Source organism: Lissotriton vulgaris, chromosome 1_2, assembly GCF_964263255.1.
Source record: "Lissotriton vulgaris chromosome 1_2, aLisVul1.2, whole genome shotgun sequence".
In the NCBI taxonomy this organism is placed as follows: Eukaryota; Metazoa; Chordata; class Amphibia; order Caudata; family Salamandridae; genus Lissotriton; species Lissotriton vulgaris.
The window spans coordinates 148,185,678-148,210,436 of NC_141686.1; positions in this window are offsets into that span (position 1 = coordinate 148,185,678).

The window sequence follows — 24,759 nt, forward strand, 5'->3', positions numbered from 1 at the left end:
GGGCACCTGTGCTGCCTAATGCTGGGGTTGCAGAGTACCAAGACTGCCCTATTCTTTCCGTCTTTTTACTCTTTCAGGCTCTCTTGCCTCCCTGCTTTCCCCTTTTTCACTCTTTTCCTATCTTCTGATTGATCTTTTCTTCTCCCTTTTCTGTCTTTCTCTCTCTTGTTCTGGTCAAAGTCTGATGATGAGTAAATCAAGCAGTCATTTTGCTAAAGGATGCAGGAAATGCTGGTGCTTTAATCTGCCTATCGCCTCGTTCTCTTCAGTGAGGCACAAGTCACAATTAAGGTCCCCACTCTCTGGCTGAGATTGATGATCATAGCTGCTGGTGTTCGAGCAAAAGGAGAAAAAAGCATCTTGTCTGGGTAATTTGGGCGCTTACAGCAGCTCAGTGCCTGACGAGGCTTGGCATCATGATGGATGTCCGGTGCAGACCGTCACACCTCGCCTCTGTAGGGGTAGCGCGGCTGGATGGAGGGGCAGGAATAGTCAAACCACAGTCTCTATCATCCCCAAGGCAGCCACCACTGCTGCTGTGGGTCCTTAATGGCCATCATCGATCTAGAACAGACAATGATCAATTAAATCACTATTGGCATCATGCATTGTGCTACTCGTCAGCCTATGTTCTACCTGGTGGATTCATTTGCCTCTCAGTTAAGAGCTCTTGTAAATTATTTGTATTTAATTATATAATTATGTAATTATATAATAATTATATAATAATCCAGCGCTTGGACGCCCCCGGGCAGCAATTCGCGCTCTATAAATTCACATCCATTTCCATTTCCAATAATACAGGGGGGGTGAGTGTGTGTGTGTGTGTGTGTGTGTGTGTGTGTATGTATATATATATATATATATATATATATATATATATATATATATATATATATATATATATATATATATATATATATATATATATATATATATATATCTATATATATGTTCCACAGTGGCAGTTACTATAATTACAGTTAGGACCGGGTTTACATCAGAAATGCATTTTCAAAATAGGAACTTTAGACAGCACTACAGCCGAAACTGATGAATGGAATGACACCAAATTTGGTAGAAAGCTAGATCTTGATCCCGAAAGTGTGTACTTTTTTTGATTTGGTGCAAATCTCCTACATTCTTTTGAGTAATTAAGGTTCAACATTTATAGATATCTAGCGACGTGGTACCACTGCGTCATTACCGCGGAGTACCAGGCAGTCTAGTTTGCTGGTCCCGATATGAAGAGAATCTTTTGGCTGCCATTTTAGGACTTGGGGACTCAAAAATAAATAAGAATAAGGGGGATGGGTAGGGGTACCCTGAACCCCTGCCCCTTGTGGTGGTGACACAGGGGCCTCCCTTGGATTAAATTAAAATGAAGATTTTTCTTCGCCTGGCAACTGGTACCAAAGTAATACTACAGTGCACAGCATGGTTACCAGTGGAACTGCAGTGGTAACAGCGTACCAGGAATAGAGAATTGAAGGGAAACACGCTCAGAAACACCCACCCAGACATTCGCCTACACATTCACACACCCAGGTGTCTGGCATCTGAAATTATATCATTGGTGACATCACTGTGCACGACAATGGCACAATTTATAGTAATTTCATTTAAATATAACTGGTGAATTTACATTTTTTTATTTAAAATCTTACATTTTCACACAAGTATAATGCCACTTTATCACTTTAACCTGTGAGTTTTTTTTCAGTTGGGAAAAAAAATCACACACACACATATATATGTATATATGTATGTGTGTGTGGGACGTTAGGTATTTATAGTTAAGTGCTGAACGGAATTAAACCAAATTTGTCACAAAGCTAAATCTTAGTCTAAAGATTGTGCTTTTGGTAATTTGGTGTAAATCCATTCAGTAGTTTTTGACAAATTAAGGCCAAAAAAACTATTGAACTCCGGATGGTTAGGCCGGTTAGAGTCTCTAGAGACCCCCACGGGAGCTCCAGTTTAAAAATGGAGCATTCTAATTGGCCCACTCTCTATCCTGCGGGCATCAGACACCTGCAAGAGCGAGCACTCTGATTGGCTGCCAGCAACATGAGAAACATGTTGCTGCCAGCCATTGCATGATTCGGGGAGTTAGACCTGGATTTAGATTTAGGCGGATGGATTACTCCATCACAATGGTGATGGATATCCTGTCAACTGACATATTCTATGGGACTTACAGTTTGACGGATAGGATATCTGTCACCTTTGTGACAGAGTAACCCATCTGTCGAATTCTAATTCAGGCCCTTAGTCCCCTGTCCAGAAGTTCTAAAAAAAAAATGTTTTTAAAAGAAATGTGGGAGCAGGTTAGGGATCCCCTAATCCCCTAGACCAGTGGGAGAAACCCAGATAGACCGGAAATGGGGCCAAATAAGATTAAAAAACAAATTGTGGCCGGGTCACATTTATTTATTAAAAGCCCTGAGGAGCCTACCCTCTGGCTGTGTTCATAAAGAGGAGGGAGACTGCATGCCCCCTTCCCGGAGCTTCCAGAGCCCCTGGGGAGAACACTCCCGGGACCAAAAACAATGTTTATGGGAAGGGTGGATATTTGGCTCCCCTCCCCAAACCATTAGAGGCCACCGGGCCCAACATATTATTTTTGCGGAGGGGGACATGTTCTCCCCCGGGACATTGGAAACCGGTGTTTTCTCTCATTTGGCGGGAGCGTTTTCAAAACTCCCACCAAGTGGGAGAAAACATCAGGCCCTTTGTGTACATTGAATTGTGATGGTAGGAATCTAGTTTATTTCGATTGAGAATATAATCATAGGGAAATCTAAATTCTTATTAACATATAAATATAGTGCATATGATAAAATAATAAAAAAATGCTCTAGCCCACTGGGAGCGGACTTTTCATCTATTTTGTGTGCCAGCATTAAAGCTGGCAAGGAAAAAGATGGAAATATCCCTCCCATCCGCAGGGAGCAGCATTATTAGCTGGGCCCTGCAGGTGGGAGCAATCCTGGCTCCTGCTGTATACAGGGAGCTGGCTGGGGCTGTGGGGACCTTGGGGCTCCCCCCGTGGCCCCCAACAACAGTATGATGGGTGCTTTGGGTGGACACCACGGCACCCATCTTTTGTTGTGCCAGGCCCCGGGGAATGGGGTCCCTGGGGCTAAAATCACCCCAGGGAGGGGTGCCACACACGCCCCCTACCCCTAAGAATGCTGCTGGGCCCCAGGAGATAAATATGACATGTTCTGTGACATCATTTATGATATTACTGATGACATCTCAAATTACATCATTGAGGATATTACTGAGGACATCACTAATGATATCATTGAAGCTTTGTTTTCCTGCATATTGCTCTATAAATGGCTATAGCCTTACAGCCCGCCATAGCATGTTAGCAGCTCCCCTTGTGGAAAAGCAATGCCGGCTCCCATAGGAGGTGGGTAGCCGGCAGGCCCGTGGGGGCATTGGTCCCCAACGGAAAGGGCCGGCCCTGGGGGATGGGGTCCCTGCAGCCAGAAGTGGCCCAGAAGGGGGGCCACGTGGCCCCCCTCCCTCAATAACAAAATAAATAAAAAATAAAAAAAGAGGCCCAGCCCTGGGGGATGGGGTCCCCGGGTCTAATAGAGGCGTTAGGAGGGGGGCCATGCAGCCCCCCTCCTAAATTTTTTTCTTTAATATCAAAAAATACATTAATGGCCAGGCCCCATAGGATGTTAATATTAATGTTAATGTTAATGTTATGGGTGTCTTATATAGCGCTCGGCTACTCCGAGGAGTGTCCCGGCGCTTTCTAACCCACAACAGACTGCAGAAGGAGGGCAAAAAAAAGAATAAACAAATTACTGTCCATAGAGCCAAGTCTTCAGACCCTTTCTGAAAGCCAGCAGGTTCGAAGTACAGCGGAGTGGCAGAGGAAGGGTATTCCATAGCTGGGGCGCCAAGCGTTTAAAGGAGTGTCCCCCCACCCTTGCTTTCCTAACACTAGGGACAATGGCAAGACCAAGAGATTCCGATCTGAGAGATCTAGTTGGTTTGTAGAAAGCAAGACGTTTCTGACTATATTCAGCTCCCACATCATGGAGTGCCTTATGTGCCAGCGTAAGTGTTTTAAAAACAATCCGCTTCCGAATAGGCAGCCAGTGTAGGGAGTGTAAGAGATCCGAGGCTCTTTCTCTGCGAGGTAGGCCAAAAATCGCCCGTGCCGCCGAGTTTTGGACCACCTGGAGTCTTTGGAGTAAATAGTCGGTAAGACCCAGATATAAAACATTTGAGTAGTCCAGCCTGGAACAAATAAGAGCCTGGACTGTAGTCTTCCTATGCGCGAGAGGGAGCAGGGGAAGGAACTTGCGTAGCATTTTGAGGAGGCCACAGAAAGTGCCAGTCAGACCAAGGATCTGGGACTTAAGTGATAGGCTGTTGTCAATTTTGACCTCCAAGTTCTTAGCGACCAGAGAGGAGGACGCGGGAGGGAACATGTTAACAGGCCACCAATCCTGCCAGCTCGGGTCAGCCTGACACCCGAAGAAAAGCACCTCTGATTTATCTGGGTTGCACTTGAGGCTGTTTCGCTGAAACATTCGAAAACAGCCCCAAGACACCCACGGATGCTCTCTCCGTCAAACTCAGCCCCCTTCCCACAAGTGAAAAGGAGCTGGGTGTCATCGGCGTATGACACGATCTGAGCCTCAAAAGACTCCACCAGCAAAGGGGTCATAAAGATATTAAAAAGAGTCGGGCTCAACACCGAGCCCTGCGGGACTCCGACCTCCAGAGGCGGTACTTCGGCTGAGTATGGGGGGGCCCAGACCAGCTGCCGGCGACCGGCTAAGTAAGATCGAAACCAGCTCAACACCGTCCCTCTCAAACCGATCTCATGGAGTCTGCTGAGGAGACCCTCATGAGGGGCAGTGTCGAAAGCTGCTGACAGGTCTAACATTACCAACATGGCCCTTCCTCCTGCATCCAGCACTTCCTTGATAGCCTCATTGACCTCCAAGAGTGCCGTCTCGGTACTTCGGTTAGATCGAAAGCCCGACTGGGTGGAGTGCAGCACGCTATGAGTTTCAAGGAAAGTAGAAAGCACAGTATGTACATGCTTTTCTACTACCTTTGCGAGAGCTGGCAGGAGGGAAATCGGCCTATAATTGGCATGAAGCTCGGGATCGAGGCCCGACTTTTTAAAAAGTGGAACGACCATCGCCTGTTTCCAAACCGCAGGGACCACACCACTAGTCAGTGACCGGTTAAGAATGGGATTGATCAACGGGTTCAAAACCTCCGCTACCCTAGCCAGTAATTTAGCAGGGCAAGGGTCAGAGGGTGAGCCTGACTTGAGCTTGATCAGGAAGTCCTGAGAGACGAAGTCAGAGAGAGATGGAAACTCTGAGAGAAAGGGGCCGGGTCCAGCTGTCGAATTCAGCTGGTCCCTCGGGATGGTGACAAAACTAGGGCCCAAAGAAGGAAAAGAGTCTTGAATCCGCTTGATCTTAGTGGTGAAAAAGCTAGCTAGCGAGATCACCCATGGCTCAGAGGCCTTATAATGCGACGCATTTGCCTTAGGAGTTATAAACTCCTTCACAATAGTGAGGATTTCCCTGCAGGAACTTGAAGCAGTCTCAATTCTTGCAGAGAAATAGTTCTTTTTTTCAGCCAAAATGTCCGCGTGATAGACCTTGATGGTAGGATCATACTGCTGGCGCCAGAGCCTCTCTGCTACCTTACAATTGTGCCGGGACAGCGCAAGAGCCTCCATGAACCAAGGAGCAGAGGTCCTTTTGAAGGTTGTCCGGGGGGCGATCGCTGGAGCTAAATCATCTAATCGCTCCACTAGCTACTTCTGAAGCAAATCAAGATCCCTCTCTAGGTCTCCTGATAAAGGGCAGGGATGATCCAAACAGGCCTGGGCCAGACTTTCAGGGGTCACCCGATGGTATGCCCGACTAGTCTGCCTGGGATGACTCGCTGTTGTGCAGGGGGATTTACTAGTACCCAGAATCTGAAAACGAATCAGAAAATGATCCGACCAGAGGACGGGACAGGACTGGCCATAACAAGTGGAATGGTGGAAAACACCTGATCAAGGGTGTGGCCCTTATTATGAGTCGGAACAGCCAGGTAGGGAATAAGGCCCAGGGGGGCAGTGACATCATTGATTTTAATCGTGTCACCATCCGTCCCTGAATCCATATGTATGTTAAAATCCCCAAGCACAATACAGTGTTCTGTTTTCAAACAAAGCGCCGAAGCTAGCACCTGCAGCTCCACATAAAAGGGCCCTTGCTGACCAGGTGGTCTGTAGACCAAGAGCCCTGAAAAGGATTGATGGGAAGATAGGGCTATAGAAAACGCCAGGGACTCACAACCAGAAATGGTCTCCATAGGGATAACCACACAAGGGACAGATCTCCGGACCACAATCGCCACCCCTCCACCCCTCCACACTTCCCGATTAATCTATTGTGTCTAAAAATCACATAATCAGGTGGGATAGCAGTCGCAATGTCAGGGTTGGAGGACTCTCCTAGCCAAGTTTCGGTAAGCATTAGGCAAACAGGTTTTTCAACAGTTAAAAGCTCGAAGATATCAAGAGCATGTCTGCTCAAAGAGCGAGTATTAAGTAAGAGGCACATATAGTTAACATTGGTGTTAGGGCTGGAGGCCTCGAGCACCATAAAATTGCCTGGAATCCAACCGCATCCCAGATACCGCCGGGCCCAAAATTTGCCTCAGGAGGGGGTCCACGCGGCCCCCCTTCCCGGTTATTTAAAAAAAATAGGGGTCAGGCCCTCGGCGGTGAGGTCCCCAGGGCCTCAAAAATGGGAAAAGAAGGGGGGCCACACAGCCCCCCTTCTGAATAGAACCAAACAACAAAAAATCGGCATTGAGCTGGAGGCCCCGCCCCCTCCCTGCATCACTCCGCAAACGGCTACGTGGTGCATTGTAAGTTGCTTCTCTGATTCTAGCCGCAAAATCAGAGCAGGTCTTAGCTACCCTGCGTATAAAGTCCTGTAATTTCTGGTATGCCCCTTGGGTACGCGAACTTTCCACACGGGTCTCCTCCCTATGAGCCAGGATGCTCTGGTAAATAGTAGAGAGGGTTATTTCACTAGGCATGGCTTGATGAGAGCTTGAGGCTCCTAAAGCTGTCACTCCATTGCTTGCACCATTTCCTCCCAGTTGAGAGGAGAAAGACTAGCCCCAAACCATTGAACCTGCTAAAACAGAGGTGTCATGTTCTCTTTTTTCGGACAGTTGCAGAGATATGGGGAGGGTTGTCTCCCAGCTCTCCCTCGCCCAAGCGGAGACTGCTTGCATCGGTCTCATCCTCAGCCTAATCCCTCCCAAGACTTTTGTCCCCTGAAGAGATAGATGGGTCAGACATAGAGTAGAATTTGTCCCCTGAGTCACCCTCCTTCACAGGGCCTGAAGCGTAGATCGCTTTATCTTGGGAGTCAGAGAGAGGTTTCTTTGATATTGGGTCTGGACGCAGTATATTTAGCACACTCCCCTGGCCGCCACTTGGAAGGACTACATTTCTCATAAAACATTGTTCCTGCCCATTAGCTAATTTTCCAACAGTTCCTGGCTCATATTTGCGACCAAACCATCTTGACTTGTTTCAGATCCAGCAGATTTAGATCCTTAAAGTGCTCCACCCTGCCTTGTCGTCCCACCAATGTTGCCTGCAGTTAGATTACTAGGTTATGACCCGTCAGAGATCAAAATACCTTGGCTCCATACTCCAACATATCTCTTCCTTGTCCCAGGTGGCAATGATTCCTTGAGCAACTCTTGACCCTGTTCCTAAAGATCATACTGCTTTCCTTCCCTGAAATCTTCCAAACAAGAAGCTTTAAAGAACCCTCTACAACTAACGCATGAATCTCTCCTCTTGGTCCTATTAACATTTCCTCTGGCATAGGAATCAAATAAGGTTCTTCTACTACCTACTCTAACAAAACTGAAAACCAAGGCTTTGCTGTCCAAAAAAAGGAGTTAGCTGAAAAATCTCAAAGTCTACCTCCTCAGCATTAACAGCACCCTCTGTGTCTTAGAACACAGAGGAAATACTTAACCCTGAAATTTATCCAAACCTGCTGAAAAGCATCCACAGCTTCTGCATGTGTATCCGCTCTCCAACTGAAATACCGAGGCAAACAGATACACCTCCAAAGGACCCCAAACATTCTGAATTCTCCTGAAAAGATTCACCCTCAACATCCAGACGCTGTAATCTCAGAGATACCTTGAATTCCAATCTGCTGCTGCATTGAACAGACCTAGAAGATATTCCGTCTGCAAACCTATTTTCTGTTCCAGATAGAAGCTCCATATCTCCTTTGCTACCCGAGTCAAATTCTTTGATTTGCTGCCACCCAAACAATTTATATAACAAACTGCTGACACATTGTCCATCTTTAGTAAAACATTGCAATTCTTCAATTCTTTTACAAAACTCCACGAAGCAAAAAGACTTGCCTTCATCTCTCCATGGAAAGGCTGGTGGGGATTAGCAATGGGGGCCCATTATGGGTCCCCCTTGTGTTGGTGGGAGGTGAGGGTACACTTGGCGGGTACCCATGGTACCCCCCTACATTTCACAGCACCACGTAGTGCTGTTAAATGCACAACATGGCATTTTGACTTCGCAGTGGGTGCTGCTCTTGACAGTACCCGCCGCAAAGTTAAAAATCAAGATCCAACTGCCATGGTAGCAGTCGCATCCTGATCGGGTGTGCACGACTGCAGTGTGCATGGCGGACAGCCCTGGTTTACACCAGGATGGCGGACGGACTCCAGTCCTTCTGCCATCCTAATGAACCCCTTAGTTTTTTGCCATTTCTAGAAGGAAATTTTTAAAGAAAATGGTGCCAACTATTTCCTTTCCACTAGTTATCATCCTCAGATCGATAGATTGAGAGACCGAATCAGGCAAGAGAGTAATAGCTGTGGTATTTTTTAATAGATCATCAAGCAGATTGGAGCACATGGATCTCCCTTACTTAACAAAATGTACTTCACACTTCCATGGAAATGTCACCCTTCTCTCACTCTTTTGGCATGCTTTCATTCACCTTTCCTGTATGCATCTCTCTTTCTGTTCTCTCATCTACTCAGGTATGATAACACATTAGTATATAAAGAAGTCAATTTCTAAATGACAATTTACAATTCACACGAGTATGAGGTCGAGGCTAGTCTAGATTTCTGCATTCACTTTGAGCAATTACAATACAATACAATAAGTCAGCTTTCTGTGTTCATACCTCTACATTAGGGTCTTGTTCCATAGGTAGTTTCAAAAGAAAAATGAAAAAAGGGTCCTCTGAGAGTTTCAGGAGGAGGAATTCTTTGGGTGGGAGTATTCTCAAGAACCTCAAGAAGTGAGAAGAAGCAAGGGCAAGAGGCACTTGATAGACTGATGCTTACAATGAGGTTAATTCATTTTATACATTTCAAAGAGGTCAGGCATAGAGATTGTGGAAAATGAGAACATGGAAACTAACCTAGAAGTCATACAATTCTCGGTTGGGGCAGGACCGCTGGAGCAAGGTACACAAAATATATATATAGGATAGATATCGGCCAACATCCATTGTCACTTCCTACTGCCATACCATTTTGTCACCAAGTCTTGCGTTCCCTACACTTTGTTGTTTTCCTCCTTCATGGGCCCCTTTCTAATCTTCATTCCTGAAAGAATCTGTTTGAATCCCTTGATCCTGTGCATGCTGGTCTTCAAAGCCTCGAACTCCTCAAAGTTAACTACATTTACCCGAACCATTGGTGCCAGATTTACTAACATTTTGCTGTGGCTTGCGGCACTTCCATGATGCAGCTCTGAACCACCATCTATTTTGGTCTTTACTAAGCCACACAAAGAATGATTTGTGTGGCTTTGCCAAAAAGAAAAGTAACCAAATGGAATGCATACCACTGCCTTGAGCTACAATGCATCAGGAATGTGTTACATGGAAAGAGCATGAGCATTCCCATGCATCTATCCATGATGCACACCAATATTTGCAAAAGTTAATGAACATGTGTTTGCACCAGAATAGTATGCCTACCAGAGGCTGGTGTAGCAGGGAGAAATAACTTTAATTCTCCTTGTTACTTCCATTTTGCAGTGTGCAGAATGCAGCACACATGCAAAGAGGAATAAGCCTCTAAGAATATTTTTGATTTTGTGCAGAAAGGTATTTCTTTCTGTACAAACAATATTCTGACTACAACGCAGCACTATTGCAACATGCCACAAGGGTGCTTGCAATGGTCCTAGGCAGCCACAAGTGCACCTAAAAGATAGCACAACTGCACCAAATTGATGTAAATGTGGAGCAGTTCTGCCTTATCCTGGTCAAGCAACACATCAACTTCCCTTGATGCTGATACTGATGCTGTGTTGCATGAAGTTTTAGTAAATCTGGGGTTTAGTGTCCTGATGTTACCTTCTGGTTGGCGTGGAGCCTCCTTGTGATCTCTGATGTTCTGCTTTTCCACACTTCAGCTTGCTCGGGTCCAATCGGGAATCTTGACATGACATAGGTTCTTCCTCTGCAGAGTGAGAGGTAAGGTGCTCATGATACAGATTATTTTGACAAAGTTGCCTTTTATCATATAAATACATTTTCAAAAGTCTGCGTAGTGCATTCTTATTTTGTCAAAATTACCAAGTGGTTGTTCTCAGATTATCTAAGGCTGCTCTTGATGCCACCCCTGTTTCTTCATGGAGGTATTACTATTCAGTCTATTCAGTATCTTGATTGGAATGAATGGACACTTGGAAAGCTATTGGTGCTCCTCAAGGTTTTATTGGTTTATGGAATCACAGCTATTAATTGTTAGAAGCAATTATCTTCTCCGAACTGTTCTTCTTCAAGGACCCTCTGGACTGCAATCTGACTTTGCCACTGGATTCAAGCTGGCCTGGCTGATGAGGGGTGTCACCCCTAAAATGGTCCCAGGATGCTTGTTTCCGGTACAAGAAAGACCAGGCTTGGCAATTCGAGCTGTGATTTCCTCATGAGGCACAGGGTCAAGACTGAGTTGCATATAGCTTGGTCTGAACTGGGCTGGCAAAGTGAGCTAAACCCAGATATGTGACTGGGGGTGAGTGTCTTAAAAGTTTCAGTGCTCCGTCCATCATCTCCTTGTGTTTGCTACATTCTGATGTACACTTTATACAGTGATGATGGTGACGTTTGAAGGTAAGGCACTGTATGATCCTAATTCTGACCTTGACAAATGGTTATCTTCCAGATAATTGTTCCTGTTCTCGTTTGTTCTCTTATCTTTTATTTTATTTATTTAGCAAATACTCGTGGGTGTCTCAGCGCTATTGACTGTGCCTGCAGGTAAAACAAGTGACTACTGATTAAAGAGCCAGGTTTTTATTTACCACCTGAATGTAAGTAAGGAAGGACTTGTCTTGATATGTGGCGTGAGAGTGTTCCAGAGTTTGGTGGTGGCAACTAAAAAAGACACCAAAACGCTGACCTTTCGCCTCGGAGCCCAGAGTTGCCGCGTTCAGCCCGCCCTTGACCCTTGTGGGTTCCGCCATTCCCTGCAGCTGCTTGCCGCACCCGCTTCGCGGGTGCCGCTTCGCAGGTTGAGGCGAGGGGAAGGCACTGATTGAGAGGAAGTCGCCAGGAGCATCCAACCGGCTGCTGTGGGAGAGCGCTAACAGGGACTCAGAAGACCAGGAGTCCCTGCGCTGCACAGGTGTGCACGGCCGCCCCACAGCGAGACACGCCCACCCCGCCTGTCCAAAACCTCAAAAGGCGGCCGCTTACTCCATTCGGTGGGACACCAAAATGCTGACCTTTCGCCTGGGAGCCCAGAGTTGCCGCGTTCAGCCTGCCCTTGACCCTTGTGGGTTCCGCCATTCTCTGCAACTGCTTGCCGCACCCGCTTCGCGGGTGCCGCTCCGCAGGTTGAGGCGAGGGGAAGGCGCTGTTTGGGAGGAAGTTGCCAGGAGCATCCAACCGGCTGCTGTGGGAGAGCGCTAGCAGGGACTCAGAAGACCAGGAGTCCCTGCGCTGCACAGGTGTGCACGGCCGCCCCACAGCGGGACACGCCCACCCTGCCTGCAACGCCTCCTATCTAACATCACGCCGGACGCTCAGCGGGACGCGAGCGGGATGCCGAGCGAAGCCCGAGCAAAGGGCGGGCAGTCTGTGGCAGTCAGGGGCTGACAGAGGCTGGGCTCGGCCAGGTCCCTAACATCATCTACACTGGTCCTGAAAGGTACTGTGACATTGCCAGAGGGTAAAACCCCAATCATGTCTACTCGCTCTGGGAAACTGCTCAGAGCTGGGGGCAAAGGGGTTGGGGGGAATCCAACGATAGGAACAATGGATAAGTTTATAACCAGAGTAGCGGCAGTCATAGAGAAGGAGATTGCGATGACGGAACGTCTCCTCTCCGGGGATCTCCTACCAGTTAGATGATCCTCTCTTGGCTCTGCGGCCAAAGCCTTGTCACCTCTCCCAATTATGGCTCCATCCCCACTTATTATAGAAGCGCCTGAGCATCCCCGGTTGTCTGAAATAGGCGAAAGCATAGACAGGTTAGAGAATTTAGTAGCACAGTTAACACCAGGTGTTGCCAGTGACGAGACTGCGGGAGGGTGCGTTCTACCTTTACTTTCTCCTGTTACTAGTCAAAACTCCCCGTTGCCAGACCCTGCTCCTCCTGTGGGTCTCTCATTACCCTGCGTGTTTCAGGGTGCTCCGAAACAAGCCAAGAGGAAAAGGGTTGTGAGTGCACTTAAAGGTAGCCATCCCATACTTTTTAAGCGCCCTAGGAAGCAAGGGTTAAGGGCCACGGGTGCAAAATTAGGTAATGGTCAGAGCCCAGAGCATTTGGATGGGTTAGGAGAGTCTCCGTCCCAGGAAATGGGACTTGATACCAATGACAAGCCACCTCCTATCCAAGTCCCAGTTTGCCTGGACCAAATCATTGATGCGCTCAAACACTCTCTGACACCGCTTACAGACCAAATCAAGAGGGTGAAGGCCAGAGTAAATAGTCTTGAGCAGTCGACTCTTGACAACTTTTTTTCACTTAAGACTCTGATTAAACATCAGACCAGGAATAGTGAGGACCCCACATGTGGCAGTTTGGGAAAAGGAGCAGCAGCTGTTGCTGCTCCGGTACAGGATTCAGTCCCGCCAAAGGCGGCTTCCCCAATAGCACCAAGTGTGGCTCCAACTCTTACTACCACTGCCCCACCTATGTCCAAATCAGGTCCCGCCCTACATTCTATTCCGACTCAAGGGAACCCCATTATGGAATAAGATCAAGTGGCTGAGGGACACAAAACATCTTTTGGGGGAATTGGGCCTGGGAGATTGCTGGTCCACAAAATCTGCTCCTCCAAAGGCAGTCTTCAAAAAACTATATTGGGACTGGGTCTCTTGCCAACTAATTGGGAATCCACATCACTGCAATTCGACTGCAGCGTTCCTTAGAATAAAGGATGTGGTATTATACGAACCCTACATGGACCTAATCACTATGCCAGAGGATAGGGCCCTTTACTTCAAGTTCAGAGTTGGCACTCTCCCGCTAGGGGCAACTGTATCTTAGTGGAAGTCCCATGCTCATCTATCCCCCCTTTGCGCACTCTGCCCAGCCAGGCCTGAGACGGTGGCACATGTACTTTTTGAGTGTCCAGACTATATCCACCCAAGGAGATACTGGTTGAAACCCCTCTTCAAACGCCTGGGAACACGCATGCATTCGGTGGCACTCCGAATTTTATTGACTGATACCTCCCCTCTTATAGTCTGTGGTGTCTCCAAATTTTTAAAACGTTCCTGGTTGATTCGTTGCAATAGATTGTCTATTTCGGTTTAATTCCTTTTTAGCTAATTTATTCTAGGGGGACCCCTACAATTTTACCTTCTTAAAACGTATGACATACCTGTACTTTTTGTAATGTTGTTTTTATAATGTATGTTATGCTTGTAAGATGTCTTTGCATATCGAATAAAGCTTTCAACCAACCAACCAACTCAAAAAGATAATAAGCTTTTTTTGTCCTCAGTACCATCAGGAGATTTGCTGTGGAGGAGCGTAAACATCTTGAGGGAGTGTAGGCGCATAGGGATTTTTTTTAAAACTCAGGTCAAAAGTTATGAATTGCTTTGAAAGCGATGCACAGGGCTTTAAACTTGGCTCTGTTTCTGACAGGTAGCCAGTGAAGCTGTCGTGGGAAGGTCGGGAAGGAGTTTCTTTATCTTTTTAATGATGAAGAAGGATGCGGAGACGACTGCATTTGCATGGTACATGAATGAAAGTTTATTATCGAAGATAACCCCCAAATTTCTTACCTTTGCAACCGGTGATCCCAGCTCCGCTGGCCACCAAGTGGGGGACCAAGCAGGGATGAGGTTGCCAAAAATCATTACCTCCGTTTTTTCGGAGTTTAATTTAAAGCAATTATCTGCGATCCAGGAGCTGATTGCAAGCATTCCCTGTTGGAAGTTGTGCGCAATTTTAGCACTGTTATTGTTGTTGACCGCCAGAACCAGTTGCGTGTCATCTGCATATGATGTTATTCCCAGGTGGTGGGATTTAATGACCCTCACTAATTCAGACACATAGATGTTAAATAAGGTCAGACTCAGCAAGGATCCTTGAGGCACACCACATGGTAAGGCAAACAACTGTGAATTAAAGTTGCCAAATTTGACTGATTGGGATGCTTCGAAAGGAAGGAGGCGAGGAGGGCCTTAGCCCTGTGAGAGATCCCGCCTGCCGTGACACGATCGATCAGGGTCGCATGATCGACCGTGTCGAAAGCCCATTCTGAGTGCATCCGAGTGGACTTGAAAACAAGTCCTATGCTGTAGAATCCTCATGTAGCCATATTTCCTCAGGAGACTATATGTATTGATATGATGTCAATATTCACAGCCTATTGCATATATTTGTCCATCTCCCTGTAGACTCCTTTGCTCCTGTTCTGTTGGATATCTTTGTTGGGAAAGTTGCATAGACCTCAAGTTGGAGCGGGGGCTAGGTGGCACTAGTGTGGCTGCAAAAGTGCTATGTCAGAAGTCTCCACGGCTGCTCCTTCATGTGGCTCCTGCATGAAAAAGCAGTGTGTTTTATTCAAGGATTTTTAGGGGGGTTGGATGTAGAAGTGTAACTGATGGTTGGGATTTGTCAGTGTCGGCTTGGAGTGACTTGCAAGTTGTGCTTTCTGTTAACTTGCTAGGCTGTAGCAGAAGACTATATCTGACATTCACCCCAGATGGCACCTCATTAGAGGTCGTTAGTCAAATTAGGGTTTATTAGTTGATGCCCCAAAGTCTCATCAATGCACTAACTTGATTTACCTTTGGATGTTATTTGGCATATTGGAAGTGTAGGAGACTTTTCCTATCAGGTGCTTTCTACTTGGTGACTTCAGGGGCACATTCTGGTACTGGTCCACTGCATGGCTTACAGACTTTGCTGCCTGCCTCTCTTTGTGAGGGTAATGTCCTGAAATATTAGGGTCTTAGCGATTCCAGGAAAGTTAGGAAGGATCTCTTACGATAGGATACATAGGGCCAATGTACAGATGTTGCAGGAAACTCATATGGCATCTTGGCATACAACCATGGCCCAGTTTTAAAGCTCCAACAGATTTGTCCCTCCTTACCTCACCTATTATGGGGGTGTGAAAGACCTGCCAACTCTCAAAGTGCCACTGTGTGTCACAAAATATCGACTCCCTTCAAAAATTCATCCAATGATATATTACGCAGTGGAAAGGAAGACGAATTGGGAGCCACTCCACTGTGCCAGTTTACAGCTCGTCTTTGGAGGCTCTGAACAGCCGATGTCCATGGTAGGCTTTGAAAACAAAGCAGGACATCTGCAGCAGCCACAGCAAGTGATCTTTGTTTTTGGATGGGAGATGGTGTGGGGGGATCTCTCATGCAGTTCTTAACAAGCAGCCCCACCTACTTCAGGGCCCCACCTCCTCCTCTCACACAATGAAAGCAATACTTTGAAGCTGGCAGGTCTGGGTGTGGCCATTGTTGCCTATACACTTGGGCTTCGTTCTATTTCACAAAGGGACTGATGAAAAGGGTAGATTGGTGTACACTGTAAGCTTCCTGCTTGGGCAAAGGTGTCTATTGGTGAATAGTTATGCCCGTAACAAGTGTTGTTTCACTTACAAACAAGTGTCAAGATTATTGTGTGGTCTGGAGGAAACCTTAACCTGTTGCTAGATGCATCCCTTGTAGAACTGACTTTCTTCCAGAGAAGCAAGTCATTTTCACAGCCTTCTAGCCATTTAGGACTCTGCCGATGCATGGTGTTACTTCAATCCTGTTTGTAGAAATTACACATTCTACTCTTCAGTGCATGGCCTGTATTCTAAAGTTGAGCTGATTGTCCTTGGGCCCAGAGCTGTAAGGTAACTAACTTGATGTTGTGAACTGCCCTGGACCCTATGATGTCACTCCCCTGTGGTCGCTGAATTAGAACTACCTGTTCCCCTCAGCCCCTCCAGATACTTGAGTGTAGGTGGTAACACTTTGTTTGGTCATCCGTACAGCAACAGTTTAGGTTTGTAATCCAGTCATTCTTTCAAAATAATGTCATTTTTGATCACAGTGCCTCCACACTAAGGCAGCTTTCTGGGGTTGTATTTCTGTGTAGTGGAGGGTACCAGAGCTGCCGACTTTGGAGCTGGGGAACCAGGTTTCAGTCTCAGCGTCGCTCAATATCCTGTGATTCTGGGAAAATTACTTAGGGCCACATGTATCATAGTTCCATTTTGCATTCCCTATTTAGCGAATTTTAGGTAATGGCTATTTAGGAAAAGCAAAATTGAATGTAAGAAAATAGTGATTCCCCCAATAGCCATTCCCACAGAGTTGCAATTGCAATTAGCGAATCACTATTAGGAAATGCTACTCCATTCGTTCCTACGGGCCTAAAGGTCGATATGTGTGAATGGTTTTGCATTACCTAATTTGCAATTACCTAATTGGTAATCGCAAATTAGCTGAAGCAAATTTGAGGGTGCCCTGGGTCCTAAGGCCCCCCTGATGCACCCCCCCAAAAAATGTGCACATGTAAAGAGCACATGTGTGCACTACACAGCACTTAGTAAAATGCATAATTTATTCATTTTCGAAAAATTGCACATGGTTACCCTCAACTTTGAGTCAGTGGTAATAGCAGTTCCTAAATGCTTAGTTTGCATTTAGGAAATGTTAGGTACATGTGCTTAGGGAATCACATTTTGCAATTCCCTATTTGGAGTCGCTATTTTTGAAAATCGCAAAAAATTAAGATTACCTAAAATGCACTGCCAAAGCCTTTCATACTTCTTGAAAGGCTATTTTGCATTCACAAACGACGGTCAAATTTTGTGGTTTGAACTGCTTGCCAATGCAAAATTTGATAAATGGGGCCTTTAATCTCTCCAGTGTCTACTAAAAATGAGTTTGTCCTTGAGCAATATAACTGGTGCTCATGTAAAGCGCTCTAATACCTTCGGGCCAAGTTTGCGCTATAAAAAGCTACAAAAATTTTTTATAAAATAGACTGAACACCATGACTGGAAACCACTCTTAAACATTTAGAGAACTTGTACCCAATTTAGGAGACATGGCTTTATTGCTTCTAATGCGAGATTGTCTGCAGCTGGCTCTCCGAGGCAGCAGACACTGAGGGTAAATGTATGCATTGTAGAGTTGGGGAGTGTGAGCACCCTGGTTATTATCTTGCCTGGATTGTATACTGGGGGTAAAGGCAGAATGAGGTTCTGGGAATACAGATCACGGTGGGTTCCTATTGAAGGGATGCAAGGGGCACTGTGAAAACCTGTTAGAGCTCTATACCTAAACATTGGCACAATTCACAAAGGTACGCTTGCATGTGTACATCTACTGACGTGTAAATCTAATCCTGCAACTCGGTGGAAACCTAAACATTTTTGACATTGGAGATTATAAGTAAAAGCCTGGTTACGACTTTGGCACTGCTGGCCCGGCTCTCCACCGGCACAACACCGCTAAAGCTGCCCAAAGACTGCCCTCCTCATTATCGTGCAGGCAGGCGGTCATTTTGCCTTTCCCATGGCGGTGACCTGAAAAAGGGCACCGACATGGAAACCGCAAAAATGTTCCAGCATGGCATGGATTATAAACTCCATGCCGTGCTGGAACTGGGAGTGCAAGCAGATAGCCTGAATGCATCCCAAGGTGGTGGTATGGAGGCCCTCTAGGGCCCCCTTTGTACCCCCACAACATGTTTTTTGTGGTGGGCTCACCGCTATAATAAGGATGGCTTAGAGGAACTGTGCCAGTCCCGCTCAGCATATTGCATTGCCCCTTCGCCATTCCACTGCCAGCGAACAGCGGTTCCCTGTCACACCCAGCGGTCCACTGCCGGAACCACTCAAAGAGTCGTAATCCGGTGGACCCCAGACTCTTAATCAGGCCAAAAAGTTACACTGAAAAATCTCCACCTCATCAAATGGGGTATGGAGTATCGTATCACTGAATTTATGAGTGTAAAGTTACTATTATTAATTTTCCACCTTATTGTGGAGATCTCCGCCACTGTGGTGGACATCTCTCTATTGGACATTATTGGGAATTGTAATAAAAAAGGATTTACAAAGAAATAAGGTTAATTTAAAGTGAAACAAAAATGTCAAATCATTTTGAACAAATAATACTTAAGACTAATTAAAGAAAAATATCCAGCACTAACTCCAACAATTAACTTTGCATTTAATTGTAAATTAATTTAAAAATATGAATTAATTATTTAATATTATTGTATCATATAATTTGTATGAACAATACCTAAAAATTAAAATCACCCGCCCTCAGTAGCATTTTTATTTTTAATGAATTTGCAACAAACTTAATTATAAATTATGTTTTCAATTAAATGTAATTATTTGTTGACTTTTTAAACTAAGTTAAAACTTAATTTAATGCATTTTTGTGTATTTATTTGAATGTAAAAATAAAATGTAGCATTAATTACTCAGTAGCGGCTGCCACTGTGTAGCAATAGTTAGGTCAGGGATCCATAGGCGAGGCATTTTTTATTTTTCTAATAACACAAGATGCAAAAAGGACACTTGATTTGGTCCGCGTAGACTTGGCATGGGTGATTACTTTCTCTTTCTTTTTCAGTTGTGGTGCGCTCTTTTAGGAGCTTAAAGATCGCTGAGGGGTAGCACATCAACAGCTTTTATGGAGACAAAATCTTCCTATAAATTAAAGATCCATCAGTCGTCTCCCTCCAATTATGTCAGATGTTCAGTCCTTCTGGGAGTACTGTGGATTCAGGTTCACCTGGCATAAGTTGAGCGTATGCCCCTGACACTGGCGGCCATGCTTCCAGTGCAGTCCAGCTTTGACATTGTATGGTCTTTCAGATTTATAAAATACTTAATAATAGTCATATCGCGTGGTTCACTATGGTATAAGAAGCCTGTCTATCTGCCATTTTTACACTTTTGGTCGATGACTGGCTTGTGGACTAAGCTGAAGTCTACTGTTGGTCAAATTACGTTTATCAAGATGGTTGTCCATCCTAGGCTGCTATACGTTTTTCCGAATGTCACTTTTATTGTCCCCATTATCTTCTTCCACAGGCTTTGTTTGTCCTTGATCAGTTTAGTTTGGAAGGGACATTCCCATAGGGTGAGTATTGATTGTTTATGTTACCATATGACTCTGAAGGGCTGGCAGTTCCCTAGCTTCAGGGATTTCATTTGATCGTACAAGATTAGTATGATTATTGGTTGGTTCTTACTATAGCTTTAGAGCCCAATGTAGCTGGCCCTACTGGCCGTTAAAGGCCTGCTCCAGTGTTAAAGGCCCTCGCCTTTGTCGAGCGCTTTTAACAGTGGAGCAGGCCTTTAATTGCTGGTAGATACCACTACAGATGGCTCTCAGTCTATTAGAACATTCAGCCCTTAGAGTAACGAATGTTCTAATTTGTAAAACAAAGGCCTCATGGAGCTCTAGGTAGTTGAAATCCCTTCGAGCCTTGTGAGGAATTTGTTAAACATTGGAATGTTGATGCTCCGGGCTTCTACCGACCATTAGAAGCCCGGGTCACTCTGTTTGTTTTCAATGAAGTGCTTATCATTCCAATGTCCTAATACAGAATATATCCTTGTAATATAATTGATAGAACATTGGTGGATTCACAATCTCTCCATATGCTTTTACTTAGTGCATACAGAGCACTCAATATGGACTCGCAACTAATACACACTACTGACATCCCTGGCCAAAGCTCGTATCCATTGTGTGGGCCCTGTCTTTCTGGAGTTTTGCGTGACCAACATTCCAGGCCTATCAAGCCAAGTTTATGAAAAACTTTGAAGACCTTAGTGATAAGACTTTGGCGGACTTATATGTGCATGGATTCTTTACATCACTTGATCAGCTGCATGGTTGGGTTTCAGTATCCTTCCACAGTTTCCTAAATAGTATCTCATGTTTAACCGCATCGCTGCGGCGGTTATTTTTCCGCTGTGCGGCTTTTTTCTAAAAGCTGCGTTACATAACGAGCTCAGCTTGTCATCCGCACACGACCACCGTGGCTGATGACGAGCTCAGCTCGTCATCAGCAGCGAAGGAGTTAATGCTCTGAAGATGATATTTCCAGGTTAGCTCTAGATCCCCAAAGAGTCAAGGCTGGTCCAATATGTATTAACCTCCCCAACTCCTCAGCCCACAGTTTCCGGGCTGTGAACGACTCTGACTGAACCAAAGGAATCCACAAAGAAGTTTTTGTGCTGTAAATGGGAATCGCTGTAGTCCGATCAATTGGCCGACACTCAATGGGGCACAGCTGCTATGCCAAACAAAAGTTATTAATCCCGTGCCCTTGTTGTACATTAATATTAAAGCGGACCACATATAGATGTTCTGGTAAAACATTTACAGTTTGTACGACATCCTCTGCGTGATTTGTAGCCTGAGACAATCTTGGCAATGTTTTATTCATGTAATGCAGTCATTGTGTAGACATTTCAATTACCTTAACTGTTTCTGCAATTTTATTTGAAGTTTCTAAAGCACATTCAGATGCTGTCAGAGTTTCTGTCATGACTTTAACTGTCGAAACAATTGGGTAATCAGCCACTTTACGAAAATTAAGATTCCTGTCTCGTGGAGGCTAAGGGGAGTTTCTAATCCTGGAACCCATATATATTCTGAGAGATCCGGACCTTGTTAGGGTCTCAATTCCTGTCATGAAGAAGGAGCTCGTTGCCAATGGAGTATTTACATTTTCCATATTCAAAATCCACTTATGGTAACAGGTAGAGTCTCTCATTACTGTTGATATTATTAGTCCTCGGCTTCGATTCATGACTCAGGCATATCAATGAAGTATATTAAAGCCTTAGAGCCTGCAGTAGCGGGCTAATCTGGCCATTAAAGGCATACTTCAGTGTTGAAGGCCCAAGCCGAAGATGAGGGCCTTTAACAAGGGAGCGACTCTTAAATGGCTGATAGAGCCTGCTACTGAGGGCGCTAAGGCTATTAGAACACTCCGCCCCTAAAGGGTAGAATGTTCTAATTTGTAAAACAGAGTCCTCACGGAGCCTGAGAGGACTGAAATCCCCTTGGGCTCTGTGAGGCCTTTGTTCATAGAAACAGCTTTGAACAAACATTGGAATGTTGATGCCCCGGGCTTCTACCAGGCATTAGAAGCCTGGAGTACTCCATCGTTTTCAATGGAGCGCTCAGCATTTTATTGTTCTAGTAATGTAGAATGACAGAATTTAATCAAAAGAAGTGTTGATAATCAACCAAAGTTATGGGGGTGGTGAACATAAATTGACATTTAACAGATTTCTCTTTCTTCTGCCCAAAAATGAGTACTAGAAAAAATAATCACCTTTTTGGCGCTTTAATCATTAGGTTAACATTTAAGAATAAAGGGCACAACTAGATGAGGACTTGGTCTTACAGTGCCACTAACAAACACACAAAACACTGTTGACAGACCCTCCTAACAGGCACTGGGACACAGCAGTGGAGCAGGTACAAATATAGGGCCAGATTTATGAAATTTGTGGTGCAGGGCAGCTCAGCAAGTCACCTTGCTGCGCTGCCCTGCGTCACAGGGAAAGGGTAGGAATGTACCGTATGCATCCAATACGGCGCATTCCTGTCCTTTTCCCTTGCACTGGTGCCAATTTGGCAGCATAGCATCAACACAGGCGCCCTTGCAGCATAGTGCTATGGTGCCTGTGTTGTCAGCAGGATTGTATTTGTGCAAAAAGGGGCACCTCCCTGCACAAAAGCAATCCTGAGAGGCTTTTTCCTCTTTCTGTGTGTGCTGCAAAATGCAGTACGCACAGCAAGAGGAAAGAAATTTGGAGAAATAAACATATTTCTTCTTGTTATGACTCCCGTTTCTTTTTTGGTGCATTGCCTGGTTTACACGGTCTTGTAAATCTGTGAATGTGTCAAAAGCCCTAGGAGTTGCGTGGGAACACCTACACAATGTCCACGGAACGTCAACCCTGGGCAGTGTAACGCAACGCAGCGATTTGCACTGCGTTGCGTAATCCCATATTTTGTAAACACCCAAAGTGGCTTTGCTTGGTTTAAAAAATATGACTTACGGTTTGCGTGGTGCAAGAGCGACGCAATCCGGGTCATAATTATGGCTCTTAGAGCCCGATTCACAGAACTAATTTAAGATAAAATCCTAAACTTACTACTTTTGGTGTTCACAGAAGTTAGGATTTTGTCTTAAGTTTGTCTTAAGACAGTCTTAAGACAGACGTAAGCTAGGATTTTGTCTTAAGTCTGTCTTAAGTCTGTTTTAAGACAAATTTAAGACTAAATCCTAACTTCTGTGAATAGCAAAAGTAGTAAGTTTAGGATTTTGTCTTAACTTAGTTCTGTGAATAGGGCCCTTAGTGCAGAAGGTGGACATCCAAGCAAATGTCCGCAGCAACTCCGCCCAGGAAGCACCACACAATCATATTGCCTTTGCCTGTATCAGATGAAGTTTAAAAACGTGTCCTATTCTACCACTCCATGTAGGACCATGGTCTGAATTGACTTACTCATTCATTCATGCACTCAGTCTATGATTCGTGCATTCACCCACTCATTCAACCACAGGAAAAATAGTATGCTGCACTCCACACACCCTTACAATTTTCGATGATGTTCCCTGCGCAGTCCCACCCTGAAAAGAGATTTACTTCAGCCCATGCGAAATAAACTGCGCCCTTTCTGCACCAAAAGCAATTCCAGTGCGTATTTCTGAAAAAGGAATAAAGATGCTCAGGTTTGAGCGGGAGAGACAAGGGCCATAGGCTCGTCTGGGAGGGGTTTTGTACAAAATCGAGTACCTAAAATGGTTTCACTCATTTGCCTCCTCTGCCGTGTGCCGAGCCACTCGCCTGCTTGCGAGTCACTCTCTCGTTCGTTTGAGCTGGGCCGCCATAGTTTTGCTGTTACACCTGACGCTTGAGTTAGGAGTCTGTTGGTGGAGTTTGGGGTGGGGGGTGCTGCCGCCATGTACAGCTTTTCAGCCAAGCTTATTGAAATCCCCAGCAGGGCCTCGTCGGAAAATAGATCGGATCTGTTAAAAATCACTAAACGTCGCAGAAAGATATATTTGTAATGCCTGCAGCTGGAAATCTTATCGTGTGGAGACAGCAGTCGTTTAAATGCAAATCCCTTATCTGAGCTGTCACTCGCCGCGCAGATTCCATTTCCGAACGTGACTCAGTTTCGAGAGTACTTCCGCAGGGGGGCGGGGTATGAAACTCACTTCTCCTCCACTAACCCACCCTCTCGCTATGCTCTATACATGAACCAAATAACTCTCTTCAAAAGAAAGTTTTGCTTATGTCTCCTCTTAATCATGAAAAGTCAGTAAGATAACTCAGTGGGTCTATGCATGGTGGCTCCAGTTGTAACTTGAAACTCACAGCTTCCAGTCCCTGCTGGGATATGTCGACGTTCATCCTTCTGCGGTCGATGCAATGCTCACAATCAAGTTGGGCACAGTAAGTAAATTGATTTGGTGCAACTTTAATTTAGCACAAAATGTCTCGAGCACTGCAACACCTGCGCACTGAAATAAAGCCGCAACTCTGAGGCAGAAAGTTCTGCATTAAAATAAACGGTCGTTCAGAGAGGGAGTTGTTGTTCTTGGCATGAAGGAAGGACACATTTAGGTAGCCTTGGAAGCCAACTTATTGCTTACATTAACCCCTTTGCTGCGGTGGCTATTCCGCCGCAGCGCTAAGGGGGTGGGGCGGCCGCGCGGCGGCTCCATACTAGTGACGGAACCGCTCCGTCACGGCTCGCGGGTGAGCTGTGCTTGTGACGGAACGGTTCCGTCACGAACCCGCCCGCCCATTAAAGCGTCAGCGCAGGCACGAAATCAGCACCGCGCAGGCGCGGCGAGCGGGCCGTGACGGAACCATTCCGTCACAAGCACAGCTCACCCGTGGCTTGTGATGGAGCGGTTCCGTCACAAGCATGGGAGGGGTTAAAAGATCAGGCTGGGCCTGTCAAGGACCAACAAGCTGATGTATGGATTTGCTTGAATCAGTCTGAGCGACAGGAATTGATCTAGGTCCATTCCGTTCCATAACTTCAGCTCATTTACCCATGAAAGCCAAAGGCCAACCATATGCAATTTGAATCGATCTGGGTGCATTCCATTCCATTACTTTAGATTGTTTTCCCATGAAAGACAGAGACTAACCACCACGATCGGGCTGTCTATGCTATAGCC